Source organism: Lithobates pipiens, unplaced genomic scaffold, assembly GCF_037356315.1.
Source record: "Lithobates pipiens isolate NorthernLeopardFrog02 unplaced genomic scaffold, aLitPip1_a1.2 Scaffold_30, whole genome shotgun sequence".
Lineage (NCBI taxonomy): Eukaryota > Metazoa > Chordata > Amphibia > Anura > Ranidae > Lithobates > Lithobates pipiens.
In genome coordinates this window covers 36,896,712-36,922,043 of record NW_027507791.1, presented here as the reverse complement: position 1 = coordinate 36,922,043, position 25,332 = coordinate 36,896,712, and the positions used below count along the sequence as shown (strand labels likewise).

Sequence of the window (25,332 nt, the reverse complement as noted above, 5' to 3'; positions counted from 1 at the left end):
TCAGCGGCCCAATTCTTTAGCCATAGAGCCCTACGCATGTGTACCAACATGAGGGACAAACGTGATGCTTGTTGGACAGAATCCAAAATCGCATCAATTATGAAACATAAGATGTGAGGCATCTCTGCATATTTCACTACTTCCTCGCTGGGGAGGAGTTCAAACATTTGTTTGACCTGTTCCTTAAGGAACTGACACAACCCCACGGCTGCGACTGTAGGTTGCACCACAGCGCCGGCCATGGAAAAGGAGGCTTTTAACAAGGTTTCCAGCCTTTTGTCAGCTGGATCCTTAAATACCTGTGCATTATCCAAAGGACAAGTCAGGTTTTTATTCACACAAGAGATAGCCGCATCAACAGACGGGGCCCCCCATTTCTTGGTGAAACTTTCCTCCACGGGATAATTCATAGAAAACCTCTTGGGAGGAGTAAACAGTTTATCGGGATGTCCCCAGTCCTCATACATCAAGTCAGCCATTAAAGGATGAATTGGGAAGGAACAAGCAGTCTGTGGGGCTTTCCTGACTCCCAGGGAAGAGACAGAGGATGTAGCGACTTCAGCAGGCGGCATTCTAAATGTGGTACGCACCAATTCAGTGTAATACTGCACCTGCTTTCTGAGTGCCTGGGAGGAGGGGACTAACTCCTCATCCTCTGACTGATCCGACTGCTCATGATCCCTTTCTAAAGATAGGGATCTCTCCTCATTTTCAGAGCAACTGTCTGAGAGAGGGATTTCAGCAGAGGGAGGGGATCTACCCCTTTTTCTGCTATCTTTTAGGGAAGCAGAAATAAAATTCATTATCCTCCCTTCAAAACTCTCCAATGTAGCCCTAAGGGAGTCCTCAGTGACATAGACCGGGGCTGCGACATTAGGAGAGGCTGCAAAGCCTGAAAGGGGCACTGACTCATCTTGAGATGCAGGCTCCACTCTTGCAGAGGGGGATGGTAATCTGCATGCACTTTTGGAACCCCTGGACCTAGGCGGTGATTTGCCAGTGCTTTTGTTACCTGCCCCTGAAACCCTCTTACGAGGAGACATAGTACTGAGCTACAAAGCGTTACTAATGTAAAATGCAATCACTTGTTTGTGCTTAAAGTCTCACAATAAATCAATATTAGCTTAACTGCACAATATGATGCCGAGTAGGTGTCTTAGGGTTCGCCTGGATCCAATCCCACGGATGCTTACAGCCCACAGCTCCTGTGTCTCACCTTACAGTCCCCTGATGCTCTGGGCTTTTAAATCGGCCGTTTTGGCGCCTGCATTGCAGCATAGAGCACCTGATTGTGCACAGCTGGCAACCACACCCCCCCCTTCCCCATTAGGCCGGGAGCACGTCCGGCGCGCGTGCACGCGCCCGCGCGCGTGCACGAGGACCGCGGGATCCGGGGGGGGGGAGGAGAACCCAAAAGGAGTGACATGGGACCCCCTGATCTGCGTGGGACCCCTTTTTTACCTTTATTGTGGCAGGGACTGCAAGGAGACGTGAGTAGCTGGGAGGACCAGGCATTTCACTGAGCGTGTTTGTTTGAAAGGCATGTAAGTATGCATCAGGCTGCTCTTACTCCCTCAAGTGGTGGAAACCAGGTAAGACATACAACTACTCACAATGAAGAAATCCATTCATATATTAAATATATAGGATGACTTCCCATACCTGTTCCCCGCCGCAGGAATTGCTGTGTTCAGACCAATTCCAGCCTTCACCCATCACGGCGGGTATTGTTAGCCAACCTTCAGGCGTATCTGGGGTTCTTACGAAAAGATCCTCCTACCTGGGCCTTGTAAAAAACTCTGCCAGAAACTTACGGGCGCCCTGAGTCAACAGTACCCCAAGTCTGGTTGTCCCAGAGTCCAGTCTTCCAATGGAGAGGACTTACAGGCAAAACCTCGTGTCTTCGGCAGACGAGGCCCGGGTACCATACCATCTTGGGAGTCAAATATCGGCCCGAGGTATGGATCCGGTTTGTTGTAGCCCTTCGGCCCTCGCCGGGACCCGCATAGAGCTAAGTTTTACGTGACCATCGACCAGACACTGGCGAAAAAACTGAGGTGCCTCCCGGATGGGAGGGGTTATATAGGGGAGGAATTCTCCTTAATTAGGGTCAACCAGTGTCCAATCACCAGAGGTGCCTATATAACCCACTATGTAATGAAGCTCCTGTGTCCCGTGATGTATGATCAAGAAATATATATATATATATATATATATATATATATATATATATATATATATATATATATATATATATATATACATAAATGCACTCCAATACACTCTTATGTATGTGTGTACACGCATACACATACCTCCACACACATACATAACAAAATATAAAAACTTTTTAACAGCAAACTAATCAAGTTGATTCATTTTGGCACAGATGAACAGATATTATAAACAGATATTATAATTCCCCCCACTTTATAGCTAACCTAAATGATCATCTTCCTCCCCCCGGGTCACTAATTTTCATCAATCACCCTCAAAGTGTATGGGAAAATCCAATAGGGACACTCCTAATGTAGACCAAACACCATTATTCCACCCCCTACCCCCCCTAATTATACAATTATTCAAATGTCAAGAATTATTAATAAAGCAATTAACATCCAATTCGATGTTCATTCCCCTCGGTGCCAGACTTCTCATCAAAAAAATCCATTTCGTTTCCCTCTGGGATAGATCCCTCACCCGATTTGAACCCCTCCAAGAGGGATGAACATAATCTATACCACAAAACTGTAGGAGGCTAGGGTCTTGTTGATGACATTCCTTAAAATGCATTGATACACTATGATACTGGTAACCCTTCCGGATATTGGCCAGATGTTCAGAGATCCGTATCCTCAATAACCTCTTAGTGCGACCCACATAAAATATATTGCAGGGACACCATAATAGATATACCACATACAACATGTTACATGTCATAAATTCATTTATATTGAAGATTTCTCCCACTCCATTAGTTACTAAGGTAACGCCCCTATTTAGCCGTCAAACAGTTCTACAACAAATGCATCTTCTGCACGCGTAGAACCCTTTCAATTCTCCGGAAATGGTCTGTCTCAACGGGGGGTCAATTATCTTTTTAACAATCTTGTCCCCAATATTAGGTGCCCTTCTATAGATAAATTTGGGACGACTAGGTAATGTCGGTCCCAAATATTTATCTCTCCCTAAAATATGCAAATGTTTAGCAAAGATCTGTTCAATCTCCTTATATTGGTAGTGGTATCCTGACAAAAATTTAAACTGATGTTGTGTCCCATCCATCCCCTTAGTGCGTCCCTGAAGGCACGTCTCCCTGGGAATATTGGCAACCTCCCCAATAGTGATATCCAAGCAAGTCCCCTCGTAGCCCTTCTGCATGAACCTATTTCTCAAGACCTTAGATTGAATGGCAAAGTCCTCATCAGTAGTGCAATTACGGCAGACCCTTAAAAATTGCCCTTTCGGAATATTCCTAATCCAGGAAGGGTGATGCCCACTACTCGTGGACAGATAAATATTGCGGTCCGTGGTCTTGAAAAATACAGTTGTCTTCAACTGGCTGCCCTTCCTTTCTATGGTAAGGTCCAAAAAATCTACAATCGTGGGGCTAATATTGAAGTCCAATCTGATATTTTTAGAATTGGAATTCAATCTCTCCATAAACTCCCTAGCTGACTGTTCAGTCCCAACCCAAATAAAGAACAGGTCATCTATGAATCTTCAGTAAAAGATTAGCTGTTGAGGGTGTAATGTTCGGGGGACCAGGTAGATCGCAGGACACAGGCTTTGCACACAACAAAGGGTTTATTAAACTTAAATAGCTTACAGCAGCCAAAAAACAAAAGGAAAAAGGTCTGTAGTCTCACCGACTTGCAAAGTCCAGAACAGCTGTCTTTATCAGAAACAGAGCTTGGTCTTGATGGCAGGTAGCTTCCCCTGCCAGGAGCCTTCCAAACAGGACACTGCTGTCCACTTCAGTTGTTGCAACCCAAACCAACACCAAACACCATCCACCATGTGTTCTCCACTCCTCCACACCCATCTACCACTTCCTGTCTTGTTTTTTAAAGGCACTCCCTTAACAGGTGGGTTAATCAATTTTATTCATTTAAAAAGACCACAACCCAAACAGAGGGGAAATATAGCGTCCTTCCAGGACCCAGCCACGGCGTCCTGTACAAGGGTTATTCACAAAGACAAACCTATCCTCCCACTCAGCCATGAATAGGTTGGCGAGGCTCGGAGCATACTTAGCCCCCATTGCCACGCCAACACATTGGGAATAAAACATCCCACCATACCAGAAGTAGTTGTGGGCCATGCAAAACTCCAAAGCATGGCCCACAAATACCTTACGGGCATGGGAAACATCATCTCTCCTACTCATAGCCCAATTAAGGGCCAGTTGGGCATCCTGATGTTGGATGATAGTATATAGGCTTGCCACATCAGCTGTCACCAGATATGCCTCGGCCATTGGGGGCACAGATACCTCACCCAATGCTCTTAAAAGGTCCGTAGTGTCCCTCAAATACGCTCTTGTGTTTCTTACACTAGGTTGGAGGGATTTGTCCAGATATTCGCCTAATCTAGACGTCACTGATCCTATCCCGTTCACAATTGGACGTGGAGGGGGAGCCACCACGTCCTTGTGAATCTTAGGTAGGGTATAAATCACTGGTATCCTACAGGCACTAGGAACTAAATATTTGGCTTCTTTAGTGTTCAAAACACCCTTTCCATAACCCCATTCAATTAAAGCCTCCAACTGACTTTTATACTCATCCGTAGGGTCTGAGTCTAGTTTTTTGTATGTGGTGGTATCACTTAGTAGCTCCTTTATCTGGTTATCATAAAGGGACCTGTCCAGAATAACGACCCCACCCCCCTTATCAGCTGGGCGTATACTAATTTCTTTTTTATCCTCTAGGGCAGTGATGGCGAACCTCGGCACCCCAGATGTTTTGGAACTACATTTCCCATGATGCTCATACACTCTGCAGCGTAGTTGAGGATCATGGGAAATGTAGTTCCAAAACATCTGGGGTGCCAAGGTTTGCCATCACTGCTCTAGGGACTCAATCCCATCTTTAAAGTGTCTTGCATTGACACCTTTCTTAAGGGGCAGTTCTTCTAGATCATTCAATACTAGGTTTTTGAATACCTCTACAAAGTGATTACTCGCAATCTGGGGGTTAAATAGGGATCGATTCCTCAATCCACTATCACTCTGAGTGACCCCTTTTCTATCTGTTGGTTGTACCTTAATGGGATGCATCAAAAAATACTTTTTGATGTTCAAAGTGCGTATATACCTATGGATGTCCATATATACCTCAAATTTATTCATTTCTCGGGGCACATTTAAGACCCATATTTAAGATATTCAGCTCATTAGTGTTTAATTGAGCCCCACTCAGATTAAAAATGCCATCATTTAATTGTCCCTCATTCTCTTGCTTGGATTGTTTAGACTGTTTACGCCTTCCTGCACGGCATCCCCTCCGTCTCTTATAGCTGGACCATTTTGTTGGGGGGTCCATTTCTTTGACCATTGTATGTCCCTGATCCTCGCCCCCTCGGAGTCCCTCCCCCCATCTGTGCCAAAATGAATCAACTTGATTAGTTTGCTGTTAACAAAATTATATATAAAAACTTTTTATGTATGTGTGTGGAGGTATGTGTATGAGTGTACACACATACATAAGAGTGTATTGGGGCGCGTGTAGGAGTGCATTTATGCATATATAATGGGATTTTTATATACAGCTTACCTGTAAAATCCTTTTCTTGAGAGTACATCACGGGACACAGGAGCTTCATTACATAGTGGGTTATATAGGCACCTCTGGTGATTGGACACTGGTTGACCCTAATTAAAGAGAATTCCTCCCCTATATAACCCCTCCCATTTGGGAGGCACCTCAGTTTTGTAGCAAAGCAATAAGAAACCACGTAAAACCCAAGAGGGGCGGGAGCCCTGTGTCCCGTGATGTACTCTCAAGAAAAGGATTTTACAGGTAAGCTGTATATAAAAATCCCATTTTCTTGATCATACATCACGGGACACAGGAGCTTCATTACATAGTGGGATGTCCCATAGCAATGCTCCGGTTGAGGGGAGGGAGACACAGATCGTAAACATAGACCGCCAGGGACCTGAGGACCTAAACTGCAGCCTGCAGTACACTGCGCCCGAAGGCGATTTCCTCTTGCCCTCTGACCTCCACCTGATAGAATCTGGTGAATGTGTGGACTGATGACCAAGTCGCAGCCTTACAGATCTGAGCCAGGGAGGCCTGGTGATGCACTGCCCAAGAAGCACTGACAGCCCTAGTAGAGTGCGCTTTCACCTGAAAAGGAGGAATCTTCCCCTTTAAGCTATAGGCCTGAGAAATAACCTGTCTGATCCACCTTGAGAGAGTGGACTTTGACGCTGCCTGACCCCTTCTAGGGCCTTCTGGCAGAATAAATAAACAGTCAGTCTTTCTTATCTGAGTAGTTGCCTGAAGATAAAGACTGATTGCTCTAACCACATCTAAAGTGTGTAAAGACTCTTCCTCTATGGACTGAGGATTTGGAAAAAAGGATGGTAGGATTATATCCTGATTCAGATGGAAACCCGAAACCACCTTAGGTAGAAAGGACCCGTTGGGACGCATAACCACCCGGTCCTTATGGATAATTAAATAGGGCTCTTTACAGGAAAGAGCTGCCAATTCTGATACTCTTCTAGCCGTGGATATGGCTACTAAGAAGACCAGCTTTTTAGTCAAGAGAGCTAAAGAAGCCAGCTGCAAAGGTTCAAATGGTTGGGCCTCTAAGGCCGAGAGAACCAAATTCAGATCCCATGGGCATACCGGAGGTTTAACTGGCGGTTTTATCCGCATAGCTCCTTGGATAAAAGCCCGTACTAGGGAATGTGATGCAAGAGGTCTTTGAAAAAATACCGACAGGGCCGAAATCTGCACCTTGATGGTGCTTATGGCCAAATTCATTTCTAGGCCTGACTGGAGAAAGGCCAAGATTCTGCTAATGACATACTTTCTAGGATGCCATCTCCTGAGTTCACACCAGGAAACATATGCCCTCCAGATCTTGTAATAGATACGTCTGGAGGCCGGCTTTCTGGCATTGACCAGAGTGGAAAGGACTGGCCCCGAAAGGCCACGGTCTCTCAGAATGTGGGTCTCAGCAGCCAGACCGTCAAATTCAGACTGCGTAAAGCAGGATGGTAGATTGGACCCTGTGAGAGCAGATCTGGCCGGAGAGGGAGGGTCCATGGCCTGCCCACTGCCAACTTCATGATTTCTGCAAACCATGGTCGCCTGGGCCAAGCTGAGGCCACTAAAAGGACCGACTTCGACTCCCTCTTGACCCATCCCAGGAACCGCGATAGCCGCGGGCTCGGGGGGAAGGCATAGATCAGATTGTACTGATCCCAGGAAACCGTCAGAGCATCTGACCCCTGGGCAAGCGCATTTCTTGTCCTTGACACAAACCTGTCCAGTTTCCTGTTGAATCTGGACGCAAACAGATCCACGTCTGGAGTGCCCCACTTGTGACATATGTTCTGAAACACGTCGGGGTGCAGAGCCCATTCTCCTGGGCATAACTGCTGGCGGCTGAGAAAATCCGCCTGCCAATTCTCCACTCCTGGGATGAAGACTGCAGAAAAAAACGGAACATGCTCTTCTGCCCAGACAAGTATGCGATTCACCTCCTTTTGGGCCACCAGACTTCTGGTACCGCCCTGGTGATTAATGTAAGCCACTGCGGTGGCATTGTCGGACTGAATCCGAACTGGGAAACCTCGCAGTCTGTAGGACCACTCTATGAGTGCCATGTAAACTGCCCGAATCTCCAAGATATTTATGGGCAGCAGACTTTCGGTCGCAGACCATTTCCCCTGCGAGTACGTTCCCTCTAATACGGCTCCCCAGCCTGTCAGGCTGGCATCCGTTGTGACAATCTTCCATGAGAGGGGAAGAAAAGTTTTGCCTTTCAGCAAATTCCTGGTTTGTACCACCAGACAAGATTTTTGCGTGTCCCGGGGGATAAACACATAGGAAGATCCAGGGATTGGGGCTTCCTGTTCCAAACCGCAAGGATGCATCTTTGCAGAGGCCTTGAGTGGAACTGTGCGAATGGGACGGCCTCGAATGAGGCGACCATTTTTCCCAATAGTCTCATACATAACCGAATGGAGGAAGATCTTCTGCCCAGGATCAGGCGTACAAGATCTCCAATGGCCAAGGCCTTTGGCCTTGGAAGAAACACCCTGCCCTGAGCGGTGTCGATAATCAGACCCAGGTAATCCAACCTGGTGGTTGGTTGCAAGGATGACTTTTCTAGGTTTATAATCCAACCTAGGCGCTCTAGATGTTCTAGCGTCTTGATGACGCTGCGACTTAAGCACGCTGCAGTTCTCTCTACGAGAAGCAAGTCGTCTAGGTAAGCCCTGACGGCTATGCCCTGAACTCTTAAGATTGCTAAGAGAGGGTCCAGAATCTTCGTGAAGACTCGAGGGGCCGTAGCCAGCCCGAACGGCAAGGCCACAAATTGAAAATGGCGCCGCTCTACAGCGAACCTTAGAAACTTCTGGTGTGCGGGAAATATTGGCACATGGAGATATGCGTCTTTGATATCTATTGATGCCATGAATTGACTGCATCCGGAAGGTCTGGATCTGTAAAAACCGGTTTAGGTCTCTCAGATCCAGGATAGGTCTGACACTTCCGTTTGGCTTTGGAACGGTGAAGAGATTTGAATAAAACCTGAACCCTGCTCTTTCGGGCTCACTTCTACTATCACACCCTGGGATAGTAACTGATCTAAGGCCAGGAATAGCGGTTTCTGCTTTACTGGATCCTTGGGGATCCTTGACCCTAGGAAACGATAAGGTGGAATCTCCTGAAACTCTAGCCTGTAGCCCAGAGATACCGAAGAGATCACCCACTTGTCCTGAATCTCTTCCCGCCAGGCGCCTGCAAACTGCAAGAGCCTTCCCCCCACTCTGCCGAGCGGGGGCGCCCCTTCACAAGGAGGTCTTGGGGGTCTGCTTGGCAGGCTTTTGCCCCCAAGTCTTTTTCTGTCCCTGGGCTCGGCCCTGAGGCTTTCTAGCAGAGGAGGGCTGGGAAGGCCGTCGCCACTGTTTAGAGCTTGATGCTTCCGGAGAGAGAGCACGCCTGAATGAAGGACGTTTTCTCTTTTTGACTGGAAGGAGAGTAGACTTACCTCCTGAAATATTTTGGGCGAATCTATCTGGTTCTTCCCCAAACAAACGCTCCCCTTTAAACGGGAACCCAGTCAAATGCTTTTTGCATGACATCTCAGCAGCCCAATTCTTTAGCCATAGGGTCCTTCGCATGTGAACCAACATGAGGGACAAACGTGATGCTTGTTGGACAGAATCCAAAATCGCATCAATTATGAAACACAAGATGTGAGGCAATTCTGCATAATTCTCTACTTCCTCACTGGGAAGGAGTTCAAACATCTGTTTAACCTGTTCCTTGAGGAACTGACACAACCCCACGGCTGCGACTGTAGGTTGCACCACAGCGCCAGCCATGGAAAAGGAGGCTTTTAATAAGGTTTCCAGCCTTTTGTCAGCTGGATCCTTAAATACCTGCGCATTATCCAAAGGACAAGTTAGGTTTTTATTCACACAAGAAACCGCCGCATCGACAGATGGGACCCCCCATTCCTTGGTGAAACTTTCCTCCACAGGATAATGCATAGAAAACCTTTTGGGAGGAGTAAACAGTTTATTGGGATGTCCCCAATCCTCATACATCAATTTATCCGTTAAAGGATGAATTGGGAAGGAACAAGCAGTCTGTGGGGCTTTCCTGACTCCCAGGGAAGAGACAGAGGATGTAGCGACTTCAGCAGCAGGCATTCTGAATGTGGTACGCACCAATTCAGTATAATACTGCACCTGCTTTCTGAGTGCCTGGGAGGAGGGGACTATCTCCTCTACCTCTGACTTATCCGACTGCTCATGATCCCTTATCCAAAGATAGGGATCCCTCCTCATTTTCAGAACAACTATCTGAGAGAGGGATTTCAGCAGAGGGAGGGGATCTACCCCTTTTCCTGCTATCTTTTAGGGAAGCAGAAATAAAATTCATGATCCTCCCTTCAAAACCCTCCAATGTAGCCCTAAGGGAGTCCTCAGTGATATAAACCGGGGCTGCGACATTAGGAGAGGCTGCAAAACCTGACAGGTGCACTGACTCGTTATGAGAGGCTGGCTCCAGTCTTGCAGAGGGGGATGGTAATTTACAGGCACTTTTGGAACCCCTGGACCTAGGCGGTGACTTGCCAGTGCTTTTATTACCTGCCCCTGAAATCCTCTTACGAGGAGACATAGTACTAAGCTACAAAGCAGAGGTACTAGTACAAATGCAATCACTGTTGCGCTTAAAGTCTCACAATAAATCAATATATGCTTAAACTGCACAACCTGATGCTGAGTAGGTGTCTTAAGGTTTGCCTGGATCCAATCCCCACGGATGCTTACAGCCCACAGCTCCTGTGTCTCCAGTTACAGTCCCCTGACGCTCTGAGCTTTTAAAACTGCCGCTTGGCACCTGCGATATAGCGCCATGCACACTAACGTGCACGGCTCGCAACCACACCCCCCCTCCTCCATTAGGCTGGGAGCGCGCCCGAGGACCGCGGAATCCGGGGGGGGGGGAAGGAGAACCCAAAGGAAGCAACGTGGGACTGCATGGGACCCCTCTTTACCTTTAACTGTGGCAGGAACTGTAAGGGAGACGTGAGTAGCTGGAGAACCAGGCTTTCACTGAGCGTGTTGTATAGAAAGGCATGTAAGTATGCATCAGGCTGCTCTTACTCCCTCAAGTGGTGGAAACCAGGTAAGACATACAACTACTCACAATGAAGAAATCCATTAATATATTTAAAATATATAGGATGACTTCCCTTACCTGTTCCCTGCCGCAGGAATTGCTGAGAACAGACCAATTCCAGCCTTCACCCATCACGGCGGGTATTGTTAGCCAACCTTCAGGTATAACTGGGGCTCTTACGAAAAGATCCTCCCACCTGGGCCATGTAGAAAGCTCTGCCAGAAACTTACGGCGCCCTGAGTAAACAGTACCCCAAGTCTGGTTGTCCCAGAGCCCAGTCTTCCAATGGAGAGGACTTACAGGCAAAACCTTGTGTCTTCGGCAAACGAGGCCCGGGTACCATACCATCTTGGGAGTCAAATATCGGCCCGAGGTATGGATCCGGTTTGTTGTAGCCCTTCGGCCCTCGCCGGGACCCGCATAGAGCTAAGTTTTACGTGACCATCGACCAGACACTGGCGAAAAAACTGAGGTGCCTCCCAAATGGGAGGGGTTATATAGGGGAGGAATTCTCTTTAATTAGGGTCAACCAGTGTCCAATCACCAGAGGTGCCTATATAACCCACTATGTAATGAAGCTCCTGTGTCCCGTGATGTATGATCAAGAAATATATATATACACGCACATATTTATAATTTATTTTACTGTATTTAAATTTTATTGATTATTGGGCTTAGTTTAGTCCTGAGGTGTAGAGGTGCACCACTATGGTTTTATATTTTTAGGAATATAGGTTAATGTAAACTGATACTTTGCCTTGTTTTTATATAGATGGGGACACAGAAGTTTGCTTTAATAGTGTGACACTACAACATTGAGACTACATATATGTAGGTTTCAAGTGTAAGAAGCCTGATGGCTCCTGCACACAAGTAACAGAGTAAGTAGTGTAGACATGTCACTGGAGAAGTGATCGAGGGGGTGTACATCTCACCTAGGTTGCTACACAGTGTGAGATGGTAAATCCAGGATGGATCAGTTTCTCAGCAGCGATATGCTGCTGAGTTGTTATTTAATTTTGCCGGGCCTGGGTTTATATGGAATGGCAGGTAGGTTTGGTAGAGGGACCTGTCATTCCACACCCCCCGATCCAGTTCTGGGTTTTGGATCAGGTGAGCTTTGATCCTAATTAGCCTGGGAAGGTAAAGGCTCTGCTGGGCCTGCAGGTGATTGCTCTCAGCCAGGGAATGAACAGTCTGTGTGTTGAAGGAAGCTGCAAGCACAGCCACTGCTGGAGCTAAAACTCACCCTGCGATATCCAGGCGAAAGACGCTGTGTTTGTAAGTGTCAGATAGGTGAGAAGAACCTGTTAGTAAGCGCCCAGCCGGGCTAGGTCTTTTATTTTTGTTGTACTTAGAAAGCACGGTGTTGCTGTATATTTTTGTTTGCTGGACTGTTTGTACCACGAATAAACGCCAAGATCTGCTTTATAAATTCCAAGTCTGCTGTGAACTGTGTCCAAACACACCCTACCCCGGGAAGATCCCTTACAGTAGACACATATGTTTTGATGCATGTGCGTTGAGAGGCGTTTTTATAGTCATGAAGGCATGTGTGAATGTGCACCAGTTCTATGACTGTTATGCCTATAAGGTATGTAGCCATCTGTGCAGTTACTTCCAGGGGAGGTAGAGTTTAATTTCTCATGTAGCTACGGTATGCATTTGGATGATAGTGAGTGCGGACAGTGTGTTACTAGCATCTATGAATGGTAGACTGTGGAGACCCGCGCATGCGCAGCCGAGCGGTGACGGGCTGGTGGGGAGACGGCTGAGTGGGTGGGAGCTCCTTCGTGTCCCACTGACCCTGTGGAGGGGGATGTGCGGTGAAGGGGATGGCGCAGGCACTGTTGGTCTGTGTGATGTGCTTGGGAGATAATGAGTGCTGACACTTGTATTAGAATCTATGAATGGGAGATTGCGGATATCCGCGCATGCGCAGCTGAGCGGTGACGTGCTGGAAGGGGGACAGCCGAACAGGTGAGAGCTCCTCTGCGTCCCGCAGACCTAATGGAGGGAGACGTGCGGTGAAAGTGTTTGCGCAGACGCTGGCAGTTCGTATGATGTGCTGAGTGGTCAGACAGGGTACTCAGGCTTCTAATTGGAGCCTGTGCTGGAGCAGGCGTGGTTATCCATAACATTATTATGGGATGGTTGCCATCAGAATAAAAGGCGGAATAGGGAGCCAGATAGCCAATCCCATGATTAAGTCCTATGACGAAACATGTCGGGGGCATGGCTATCTGGCAACTATCTTTGATGCACTGAGCACTGCAACTGAGGCAGAAGGAGGTGTTTAACACGAGGGACAATAATAGAAGGATGTGGTGCTGGATTTAAACTGTAAGCTCCGCTGTGAGGTACCAAACAGCAGAAGGAAGGGTGAGAGACAGAATTTATGCTGCCAACCTAACTAGTATCCTCTGTGACCACCAATACCTTGGAGTAGAGTGTGCTGTTGTGGAGGATTGAAGTGATTTGATGTGATCTTTGAAGTGCTTCCTTTCAATTATGTTCATGTGAGTGCATTAAAGCGGAGGTCCACCCTAAAGTGGATCTTCCGCTCATCGGAACCCTCCCCCCCTCCGGCGCCACAATTGGCACATTTCAGGGGGGAGGGGGGTGCAGATACCTGTATAGTACAGGTATCTGCACCCACTTCCGGGATAGCTCTCTGCGGAAAGGGGTGTAGATTACACCCCTTTCCGCAAGTGCCCGCCCCTTTCCGCAAGTGCCCCGCTGCCTGCTGGGAAACACACAGATCCCAGAGGCAGCGGGGACCGTCCTTATTGCGCAGCGCAACTCGCGCATGCGCAGTAGGGAACCGGGAAATGAAGCCGAAAGGCTCCATTTCCTGATTCCCATACCCAAGATGGCGGCGGCAGGACCCGAGAGACGATCTAGAGATCGGCTTCGGGTGCCGACATCGCGGGCGCGCTGGACAGGTAAGTGTCACTATTTTAAAAGTCAGCAGCTGCAGTATTTGTAGCTGCTGGCTTTTAAAAAAAAAAAAAAACGCGGAGTCCCGGCGGACTCCCGCTTTAACGAGTGGATTTTAATTTTAAAATTAAAGATTTTTTACAGTGTTGCACTATGGGAGGTCTCTTTTTCTTTTTGAGGTTCTTTGAGAGATAGCTCTATTGAAGCCTTAAAGTGGTTGTATACCCACATTTTTAACTTTTACCTACAGGAAAGCCTATAATAAGGCTTACCTGTAGGTAAAAAAAATATCTCCTAAACCTGTACGGTTTAGGAGATATTCCCCTCGGTATGCGCCGCTGACTGCAGCGGCGCATGCGCACAAGGAGGTTCTCTCCGTGAAAATCCGGCAGCGCTCGTCCGGCCGGACTGAAATCTCCCGCGCGCGGGAGTGACGATATCGCGGCTCCAGCCACTCACAGCGCCGGAGCCGCGATACCCGGAAGAGACGCCGAGGGAGCATGTCGGCTCCCTCGGCGTGGATCGGGCCAGATGTCGGGGCCTCGTTCTAAGGTAAGTATTTCATAATGAGCTAGTATGCGGTGCATACTAGCTCATTATGCCTTTTGCTTTGCAGGTTTTAAAAAAATAAATAAAAAATTGCGGGTTTACTACCGCTTTAAAGGAGAATATATATTTGGTTGTTGAGCATCTGCTTTCATCCTTCAAGAGATCTAAGGCCGCGTACACACGTGGCGGATTGTCTGGCCAACTAAGTCCTTCAGACAATCCGACAGACAGTCCGTCATACTTTCGAATGAACGGACTTGCCCACACACGGCACTTTTTGAGCGGACTAATACGGTGGACTAAGTCCGCCATACAATCCGCCCTACTTTTGAAATGAACGGACTCGCCCACACACGCGGAGGAAAGTCCGCTCATTTCGAGCGCGTCTCCAGGTAAGCGGGGCCCGCGAAGGAGACGTCGCTGGCCCCGCCGCCTGGAATGGACTTAAAGGGGAACCCCAGCGCCGAAAAAAATCGGCGTGGGGGTCCCCCCCAAGTCCACAACAGACCCTTGTCCGAGCACGCTACCCGGCCGGCCAGGAAAGGGGGGCGAGCGAGCGCCCCCCCCTCCTGAGCCGTACCAGGCCGCGTGCCCTCAACATGGGGGGTGCCTTGGGGAAGGGGGGGCCGCGTGGCCCCCCCACCCCAAAGCACCTTGTCCCCATATTGATGAGGACAAGGGCCTCTTCCCGACAACCCTGGCCGTTGGTTGTCGGGGTCTGCGGGTGGGGGGCTTATCAGAATCCGGGAGCCCCCTTTAATAAGGGGGCCCCCGGATACCAGCCCCCCACCCTATGTGAATGAGTATGGGGTACAATGTACCCCTACCCATTCACCTGTGAAAAAATGTACAAAAAAAACACAACACAGGGTTAAAATATTTTATTGCACAGCTCCGGGGGTCTTCCGTCTTCGGGGGTCTTCTCGCCGGACTCCTCCGCTATCTTCTTGTAGCTCTTTTACTAGCGGAGGAGTCCGGCTTTCTTCCTCCCCGCCGGCCTCTTCTCCCGACTTCGGGGGTCTTGTCCCCCTCTTCGGTTCTTCTGCCGGGCCACCGCGCCTTCTTATAGCTCTTTTACAGGCGGTGGCCCGGCCTTCTGTCGCCGCCGTCGCCTTCCGTTCTTCTTCTTCTTCTTCTCCAGGAGATGTTGCCTCGACGATCTCTCCGGCCGGAATGCCAGGGACGCACTGCGCGACCACTTATATAGTGACAATGGGGCGGTGTCGCATGGTATATGTCACATGGGCTGGTCACATGGGTTGATGTCACATGGGGACTATGACATTGTAAGGGGGCGGGGTCACCATGTGACACCAACCCATGTGACACTGCCCCATTGTCCCTATATAAGTGGCCGCACAGCGCGGCTCTGGCATTCCGGCCGGAGAGATCGTCGAGGCAACATCTCCTGGAGAAGAAGAAGAAGAAGAACGTAAGGCGACGGCGGCGACAGAAGACCGCCTATAAAAGAGCTATAAGAAGGCGCGGTGGCCCAGCAGAAGAACCGAAGAGGGGGACAAGACCCTCGAAGTCGGGAGAAGAGGCCGGCGGGGAGGAAGAAAGCCGGACTTCTCCGCTAGTAAAAGAGCTACAAGAAGATAGCAGAGGAGTCCGGCGAGAAGACCCCCGAAGACGGAAGACCCCCGGAGCTGTGCAATAAAATATTTTAACCCTGTGTTGTGTTTTTTTTGTACATTTTTTCACAGGTGAATGGGTAGGGGTACATTGTACCCCATACTCATTCACATAGGGTGGGGGGCTGGTATCCGGGGGCCCCCTTATTAAAGGGGGGCTCCCGGATTTCGATAAGCCCCCCGCCCGCAGACCCCGACAACCAACGGCCAGGGTTGTCGGGAAGAGGCCCTTGTCCTCATCAACATGGGGACAAGGTGCTTTGGGGTGGGGGGGCCGTGCGGCCCCCCCCTTCCCCAAGGCACCCCCCATGTTGAGGGCACGCGGCCTGGTACGGCTCAGGAGGGGGGGCGCTCGCTCGCCCCCCTTTCCTGGCCGGCCGGGTAGCGTGCTCGGACAAGGGTCTGTTGTGGACTTGGGGGGGACCCCCACGCCGATTTTTTTTTTTGGCGTTGGGGTTCCCCTTTAAGTCCATTTTAGGCGGCGGGGCCAGCGACGTCTCCGTCGCGGGCCCCGCCTACCTGGATACCCACTCGAAATGAGCGGACTTTTCTCCGGGCGGGAAAAGTCCGCTCATTTCAAAAGTATGGCGGACTGGCACTCACACGGCCGGATTGTCCTCTGAAATGCGAGTCCGACGGACAGTCTTTTCAACATTCCGAAAGACTTAGTCCGCCAGACTGTCCGCTGAAAAAGTCCGCTGAAGCCCACACACCAGTGGACTGTCCGCTGAAATGTGTTTCGGCGGACTAAGTTGGGCAGACAATCCGCCCGTGTGTACGCGGCCTAATGCTTTATTAGCTTAGCATGAGAGTGTTAGGCTCTGCAGCTGGTGAGTTCTCCAACGAGGGGGTCACGGACACTGATGGTGCGGTGAAGGCTTTTTATAATCGTTTGGACACTGATTAGCTTTGCACATGAAAAAGATTTAGGATTGAAGGATTTTTTTTATTTTCTATGGACTATTTCATCACATTTTTTCTGTTTTTAAAGAATATTAATATTTGTATTTACATCTCTTTGATTTGGGATAATCACATTGAGTTTGTCATTCACAAATATTTTTGTATACATTTGACTAATTGTATATGTTATATTTGGATGTATATACACTTTTAAGAGTAACACAGAATAATAGGTGAGAGGTATAGCTAATGAGGTTACCTTTTGCACAGTACTAGCGCTACAAGGTGTCATTTATGTACCTGAGCCACGTGTGTACATGGCCCAGGTACATAGGTGCCCCATAGACCACCTCTTCCTCCCATAATCCCAAATGAAGGCAGGCATGTGCCGGGGCCCATGGTGCTCCCATGGACGTCCCTTTTATTTGTTTGTCAATTTCAGCAATCCACCCAGGACGTCCCCAGTGTCCTTCACGTACGATGGAAATTTTGTCACCACGTCTTTCAAAAGATTATCAAGGTATTTGCCCACTCTCTCCAGGACACTTTTGAGCGCGGACACTATTGGGGGGCCCTGGGGGATTACTGAGGGATTTATGTACCCTAGGGATAATGTAAAAAATCATAATATAATATTCTTCAACCATAAGGTACTCTAGCTCCCTTTTGGTAAGGAGACCTACTTCACCTGCTTGTTTTAGCTTGAAGTTAAGATCCACTACCAAACTAGGAAAGGGGTCCCTAGTGAGTTTCTGATATGTCTGGGTATCACCCAGGAGGCAGAATACCTCTTTCTCATATCACTTCTTTTTATAACTAGTTCTTGGGCCTCCGAAAGTTCACGTAATGCTTTCCGTTCCTCCCGGGATAGATTATCATTAAACTTGCCCCATCTACCTTTTCCAAGTCAAGTTGTATCATGTCAAGAAAGAGGCTTAACCACTTGTTCTTATTCGGTGGTGGCATCCTACTCGACCTGATATATAATTTGGCTTTCCTGAGGTATGGGCCTTGGCTGTTCTCCACTCCCTCGTTTTCTTCCAATAGAGAGTTGAGAATTTCCAACATCTCGTCGTCTCTATTGTCGATCCCATTGGATCCAGTTTTAGTTGAAGATTTATCAATATATAGTGAGCGGAGAATAACTTTTCTCAAGAACAGTGTAACATCTTTGAAAAATGTGAACTAGTCCATATGGCTTGTAGGTGAAAATGACATACCACATTGTAAAAGATCAGAGTAAAATCAAAGAGATTGATAACTTTCATATCACCCATTCTCGTTGTCCTGGCTACCGATCTCTCCGATTCCTCTGGCTTCTGGTCTGGGTTCCTCCCTTGGGGTAGTTTTGTTCCCTGTTTATTCCTTTCTGTTGTGATTGTTTGGGGGATTGTGGTTTGTGTGTTTTGGGTCTTACCTCCTGAGGAGTTTCCCTGATTTTGGTTGATTATCCTCTTCAGTGTCACTCTGGGATCTACTACCCCTTGTGGATGATCTATTGCTGCCTCGTCTTACTCTACTTTGACTTTGGCGTGGTCTCAAAGATATCACCTCTCTCCCAGTCCCCTAGATCTCACCTAAATTTGGATTGTTTGGTGATTTTTAATGAATGTTGTGTCCTCTCAATCTCCTTTTTAAGTGAATCATTCAGTTTTTGGAACTCCTCTGATTCTTTGAATGGCTCTAGGCCCAAAGAGCTTTCAGTTATGGCAGTGATCAATTTCTCTCATTGAATTTTCTCCTCTTCAACTATAAGTTTCATAACTGATACCCCATGATCAATACAGAGCTCCTTCCACTTATCGAGGAATCTAGGACTATGCAGATGTTCTGATGGGATTACCCTGTCCTTCAGACCCCTTGGAACTATTTTGTTAGAGATATATGTTTCTAAAAAACAAACATCACATTTTCTATTCAAATGCTTGATCAATAGTTTTTTATGACCTTTGAACCGTGATTTGATCGCTTCCTCCTGAGAAGGTGAAGCGATGTATGTACTTAAACCACACCGTGGACTAATAGCAAAAGAAAAAAAAGAACAAGTTGATTTAGATGAGTGGACTAGTAAAATACCTTCCAGTAGTGACCTAAATAGAAAGGATCACCGGTGATCCCAACCAAGTAATTACAAAGAAAAGGAAAAAAAAACAGATCTACTAATACTGTGTGTAATAAATGTTGCATGGGGCTGTCCTCTAACCTCTATCACAGTACATATAACAAAACACGGGTCCCTAGAGACGGGTGACCCAGAGAAAAGTGAGGCTCACTGAGGAACAAAGCACCGAAATCTCAGAGTAAAATTTAATTCATTAGAAATTTGGGGGAAAATATAATGCACTATAATATACAAAATACACTTATAATTCACTAAAACATGCTGGGAGGTCTATACACACAAGCCACCATAAAGTGACATAATGTATCCACTGTTGTTAATCAAAAATACCATTGTTCGATCCCAACAGGCACAGGTGCCAAAAAATTGTAACAATCTTTTTGGCACCAACCTGGGACCAGCCTCAGATCCCACTGGCGTCCGGATGTGTATGTTTTGTTTTATGTTCTATGTAAGCACTGTTTTTTTTTTTGTGTATATGTTTCCTTCTTATCTGTGCCTGTTGGGATCAAACAATGGTATTTTGATCAACAGTGGATACATTATGTTACTTTATGGTGGCTTGTGTGTATAGACCTCCCAGCGTGTTTTAGTGAATTATAAGTGTATTTTGTATATTATAGTGGATTCTATTTTCCAAAAAAATTCTAATGAATTAAATTTTACTCTTTGTGATTTTGGTGCTGTGAGCCTCACTTTTCTCTGGGTTACCTGTTTCTAGGGACCCGTGTTTTGTTATATGTACTCCAATGCAGTCCCGTCATCCCCATCTCCTGCACTCCTATACAATCCTACCATCCCCATCCCCTGTACTCCTATACAATCTCATCATCCCCTGTACTCCTATACAATCGCATTATCCCCATCTCCTGTACTGCTATGCAGTCCCATCATCCCCATCCCCTGTACTCCTATACAATCTCATCATCCCTTGTACTCCTATACAATCTCATCATCCCCTGTACTCCTATACAATCGCATCATCCCCATCTCCTGTACTCCTATGCAGTCCCATCATCCCCATCCCCTGTACTCCTATACAATATCATCATCCCCATCCACTGTACTCCTATACAATCTCATCCTCCCCAATCTCTGTACCCCTAGCCATGACCTCAATCACATAGAACAATCTGAATAGCCAATAAAATTATAAAATCACAATATTAGCTCTAATTGTTTTACAGTAAATGCAGGCAATGCTGACAAAAGCCATTGTTGTATTTTACTTTAGAAATGTATCACTGACTTCTACACTCACTAATGCCTGATGCTTTCCTGAATGTGTGTAGAGATCGTTCTGTCTGCAACAGGGAGGAGGGGAGGAGGAGAACAGCTCTGTGGGTTGTGTTTGGTCTCGAGAATGAGCAGATGACAGGTAGGGGGTGGATCCAGATTCCCCATTTTCAGTATGACGCATCAAGAAAGTCTGTAGACCCTCCCACAGGTAATTAAATCTATTTTAACAGAAACGGTGCACTTCTCAGAGGGCAGGAAAGATTTGCAGATACCAGCAGCTCATAAGGATTAGGATTAAGCAGAAATGAAACCCATACTTCTCTTTTAAATAACCAAGGAAAATCAAGTCCAAGGCCCAAGACAAACAATCAGACTCTAACCTTTTTACCATCACCACCATATATATTATAGCCATGGCAGTGGTGTCACCAGGGTTGGTGTCACCCAGTGCGAAAAAAAATTGGTGTCACCCCCTGTGACAGTGGGGTCACTTTGGACACCGGGTGAATAAAAGAAACCCCCGATATGGTCTGTAATAGCCATATTCAAGGCTGTATAATACATTGTATACTGTATGTGGGGGTTAAGTGTCATTGCTGTGAGGAATTAAGTTGTTTTGCATTTCTATTGTTCATTTAAGCCTGTCCTTGTGTGTATTGTAAAGTGCCAGACAGACTGGCTGCTAACCCTTTGTGAAAAGATGTGTATTGGGTGGGATCGTTTGAAGCCTAGCAGACGTCTTGGGATGTGTGGGTGGAGCTGGGCTCTTGTTCATGTTAAAGCATGTGCCTTGAATTGTGTATAAAGTTCAATGTTGGTTTTTAATAAAGTCATTCCTACTACAGCAGAGACAGAGTGCGTCTCGTCTTTTTGCCAGAGGGATCGGCTCCTATAGGAAAGGGTCGTTTAGCTGTGGATATTGGTACCGAGTGGATGTGTGTCTCGGAGAGGGAACATCGTAAACGGCGTTAACCCCCTTTATATTAGGGGAGCCGTTACATTGGTGGCAGCAGCGGGATCTTCCCTCCAGTTACTGGGACACTTCAAACCACCACAGTAAATGACCAGCTATGCAGCCTGCAGGAAAGCCACACTGAAAGACTTACTTGAGAGCCATGGAGGGACCAGTGGGACAAAGAACAAGGCCACCTTGATCAGGGAACTAACCGAGATGGATCAGAGGGATGGTGATGCAGGACCCCGGTCAGTTGAAGACTTGTTTCAGCAACGAGTTCGACAGCGGGTGGCATTATATGGTGCTAACCCATCAGAGACCGCCATACAGAATGCCATTAGAGACATCCAGCTGCAGGATGAGCGACAGGAGAGAGAACTAGAGCGGCAACATGAACAGAGAATGGCAGGAATACGGCAATCGAAGACAACACCTAAAGATGCAGCGCCTGTCCGTAAGTTGCCCTTTCGGGCATTCAAACTATTTAAGGAGGGAGGGGAGGAAATTGAAGCATTCCTGCAGGACTTTGAGAGACTATGCCAGATACATGAAGTACTGCCCCAAGATTGGGTCATCTTACTGGCAAGTAATTTAACTGGCAGAGCGGCGGATGCGTATCGGGCCCTGGAGGATGAGGACGCTAAAGACTATGATCGGGTAAAAGAAGCTCTGCTAGCCCGATTTGCCATTACACCCGAAGCCAGCCGGATTAAGTTTAGAGAATCTCGGAAACAAACCCACATAACATACGTGGAGTGGGCACATCGTCTGCAGCGAGACCTTAAGGGCTGGATCCAGGGAAGCCACGCTCATACCATAGAGGACATCACCCAACTAGTACTCTTAGAACAGTTCTTTAACCACACCCCTCCGGTACTACGGGATTGGGTACGAGATAAGCAACCACGGACTGTACAGCAAGCGGCTACTTTGGCCGATGAATATCTGGACTCTCGAAGGTCAGGCGGAAGCGAGCGCTATCCACCATCTCGGCCCAGTTTATCAGCCTCTAACACAGCTTCAGCACCAACCCCAGCGGCCACTTATCCTCAGCAGCCCAGGTTCAACTCCCAGGACTATGCAAAACCCATCAGGTGTTTCAGATGTAAACAGCTAGGGCACAAAAAGCCAAACTGTCCTTTAAATCCAGCCACCCATTCCCAGTCATGGAGACAACCAGCAAGGGGGAGCCCCCGCACACCCATGCCTGAGGCCCACTGCGTTGAGGGGGAAGAACATTGGGGCGTCCTGCACAAGGCTGATCCAATACAAGAAGCTAACCGGGACAACAGGCAACAACACAGGCAGGCGGTCCGGGTTAATGGAACGGTAGCCAATGGCTTACGTGATAGCGGTGCTACCATGACCCTACTACAGAAGAACCTCATCCCAGAGAGCCAACACACCGGAGACACTGTAGCCGTAAGAGTAGCGGGAGGTACCATCTTCCGGCTACCCGTGGCCCGTGTTCACCTGGATTGGGGGGTTGGTTCGGGACACGTGAATGTGGGGGTGATGAAGGACTTACCTGCGGATGTACTACTGGGGAATGATTTGGCCCCCCTCCTTTCTGCTTACACCCCGATGGGCCCCGATGAAGTCAACCCTGTGACTACCCGTGCACAGACACGTACTGCTGGAACCGGCCCGCTTGCTGCAGAGACCCAGGTGAGACTATCCTCCCCGACACGTACCTTAGATCAGGCACGCCTAGGCTGGGATACCCCAGAAGCATTCGGGAGGGAAACTCGGGAGGACCCGACCTTACACAAGTATAGGGCTAAGGCAGATACTCAGGAAAGGGGAATAGATGGGGAGCTGTTTGAATGGGATGGGGATAGACTGTATAGGATCCCTAAGCCATCTCAGAGAAGTAAGGCCCCTTCGCAGAAACGACAGCTGGTGGTACCTAAGAAATACCAGCTGGAGATTCTGCGAATCGGGCATGATGTGCCGCTAGCAGGACATCTAGAGTTCCGTCGCATGGCCCATAGGATCACACAGAATTTCTTCTGGCCCAATTTTAGCCAGGATGTGCGACAATACTGCAAAATGTGTGACACATGTCAATGGATAGGGAAGAGGGGGGACCACCCTAAGGCTAAACTCATGTCCATGCCTATTATTGGGGAGCCCTTTTACCGCATAGCCGTTGACATTGTGGGTCCCCTTGCCTAGTCCATCCGGAAAGAAGTATATTCTCACCGTGGTGGACTACGCCACCCGTTACCCAGAGGCAGTAGCTATGTCCAATATTGAAGCAGAGACAGTAGCTGATGCCCTGGTTAAGATTTTTACCAGAGTGGGGTTCCCTAAAGAGATTCTCTCTGACCAGGGAACCCAGTTTACCGCGGTACTCACCCGGCAGTTGTGGAAGGTGTGCAATATTAAGCCCTTACTGAGCTCCCCCTACCACCCCCAGACTAATGGTCTCTGCGAACGCTTTAACGGGACCCTCAAGCAAATGCTGAGGACCTTTTTGGACTCTTGCAGAGACTGGGAGAGATTCCTGCCTCACCTGTTATTTGCGTACAGAGAGGTACCCCAGGAATCTACTGGGTTCTCGCCCTTCGAGTTACTCTATGGGAGAAGGGTCCACGGACCCTTCGATCCCATCAGAGGTCACTGGGAGGGAGAGACAGAGCAAGAAGGGACCCCCATAGTACCCTATGTTCTGGAACTCAGGGACCACATGGAGCAACTGTCTCTGATGGTAAGAGAATCCCCAGGCGGCCCAGGGAAGACAGAAGAGATGGTACGACTGGGGGGCCCGACAGCGGGTCTTCCAGGTTGGGCAGAAGGTCTTAGTGCTCAAGCCTGTGAAGACTGACAAGATGCAGGCATCTTGGCAGGGCCCGTATAAAGTAGTAGCCCAGGTATGTGATACTACCTATGTCATTGCCAGCTGTGCAGATGAAAGAATCCAGCGAACCTTTCATGTGAACATGCTGAAGGAGTATCAGGAACGGCAGGAGGATGTTGCGGCAGTATGTGCCCCTGCTGCGGACGACTCAGAAGGTTTACCCCTCCCTGACTTACTAGAGAGAGAGCCCCAGACCGACCTCATTAGCCTTGTACAGCTAGGAGACCGGTTAAGCCCCACAAAGAAGGAACAGGCTAAGCGGCTTCTGTGGGAGAAACAGGCGACGTTCTCCCAAAGACCGGGCTATACGACCTTGGCTGTACATAAGGTAGAGACCCCTGGACAAGCACCCCTCCGCCAGTCCCCCTACCGTATCCCTGAAGCAGTCCGAGAGGAAATGCGGAAGGAGATACAGGAGATGATTCAGTTAGGAGTCATTGAGCCTTCTGACAGCCCTTGGGCCTCGCCTGTAGTCCTGGTGCCTAAGAAAGACGGGACTACCCGGTTCTGCGTGGACTACAGGTGACTCAACGAGAAGACCACCACCGATGCCTACCCGATGCCCAGGGTAGACGAACTACTAGATTGTATAGCCAGGGGACGTTATTTAACTACAATAGACCTGTGTAAAGGTTATTGGCAGATCCCCTTGGCCGAGGATGCTATCCCCAAGTCGGCATTTGTTACCCCATTTGGCCTGTACCAGTCTAAGGTCATGCCATTTGGAATGAAAAATGCCCCGGCGACCTTCCAACGTATGGTGGATAGGCTCCTCGATGGCTTCCAGGATTTTGCATGTGCATATCTGGATGACATTGCGATCTACAGTGGGTCTTGGGAGGAGCACCTGGTTCACGTAGGAGTGGTTCTGGACAAAATTCGGGCCGCAGGCCTGACCTTGAAACCAGACAAGTGCCATCTAGGGATGGCGGAGGTGCAGTACCTGGGACACCGAGTGGGGTGTGGGAACCAGAGACCCGAGCCAGCCAAGGTAGAGGCAGTAGCTAACTGGCCCACGCCCCGTACTAAGACCCAGGTATTGGCCTTCTTGGGAACTGCAGGGTACTACTGACGTTTTGTCCCTAATTATAGTGCTATCGCCAAACCCCTAACTGACCTGACGAAAAATAATTTACCTAGGCAAGTCCTCTGGTCTCCAGCTTGTGAATCCGCGTTTCTAGCCCTCAAGCAAGCACTTGTAAATGCCCCTGTCTTGGCTGCCCCAGTACCTAACAAACGTTTTC

The 25,332-nt window shown here is 48.3% G+C and overlaps 1 protein-coding gene across 1 annotated transcript in view; it reads left to right on the top strand.

Moving 5' to 3' along the window:
• Positions 1-25,332, top strand: part of LOC143942631 (NACHT, LRR and PYD domains-containing protein 12-like) — a 1,996,551-nt gene that overhangs the window by 125,262 nt on the left and 1,845,957 nt on the right. The window lies entirely within an intron of this gene.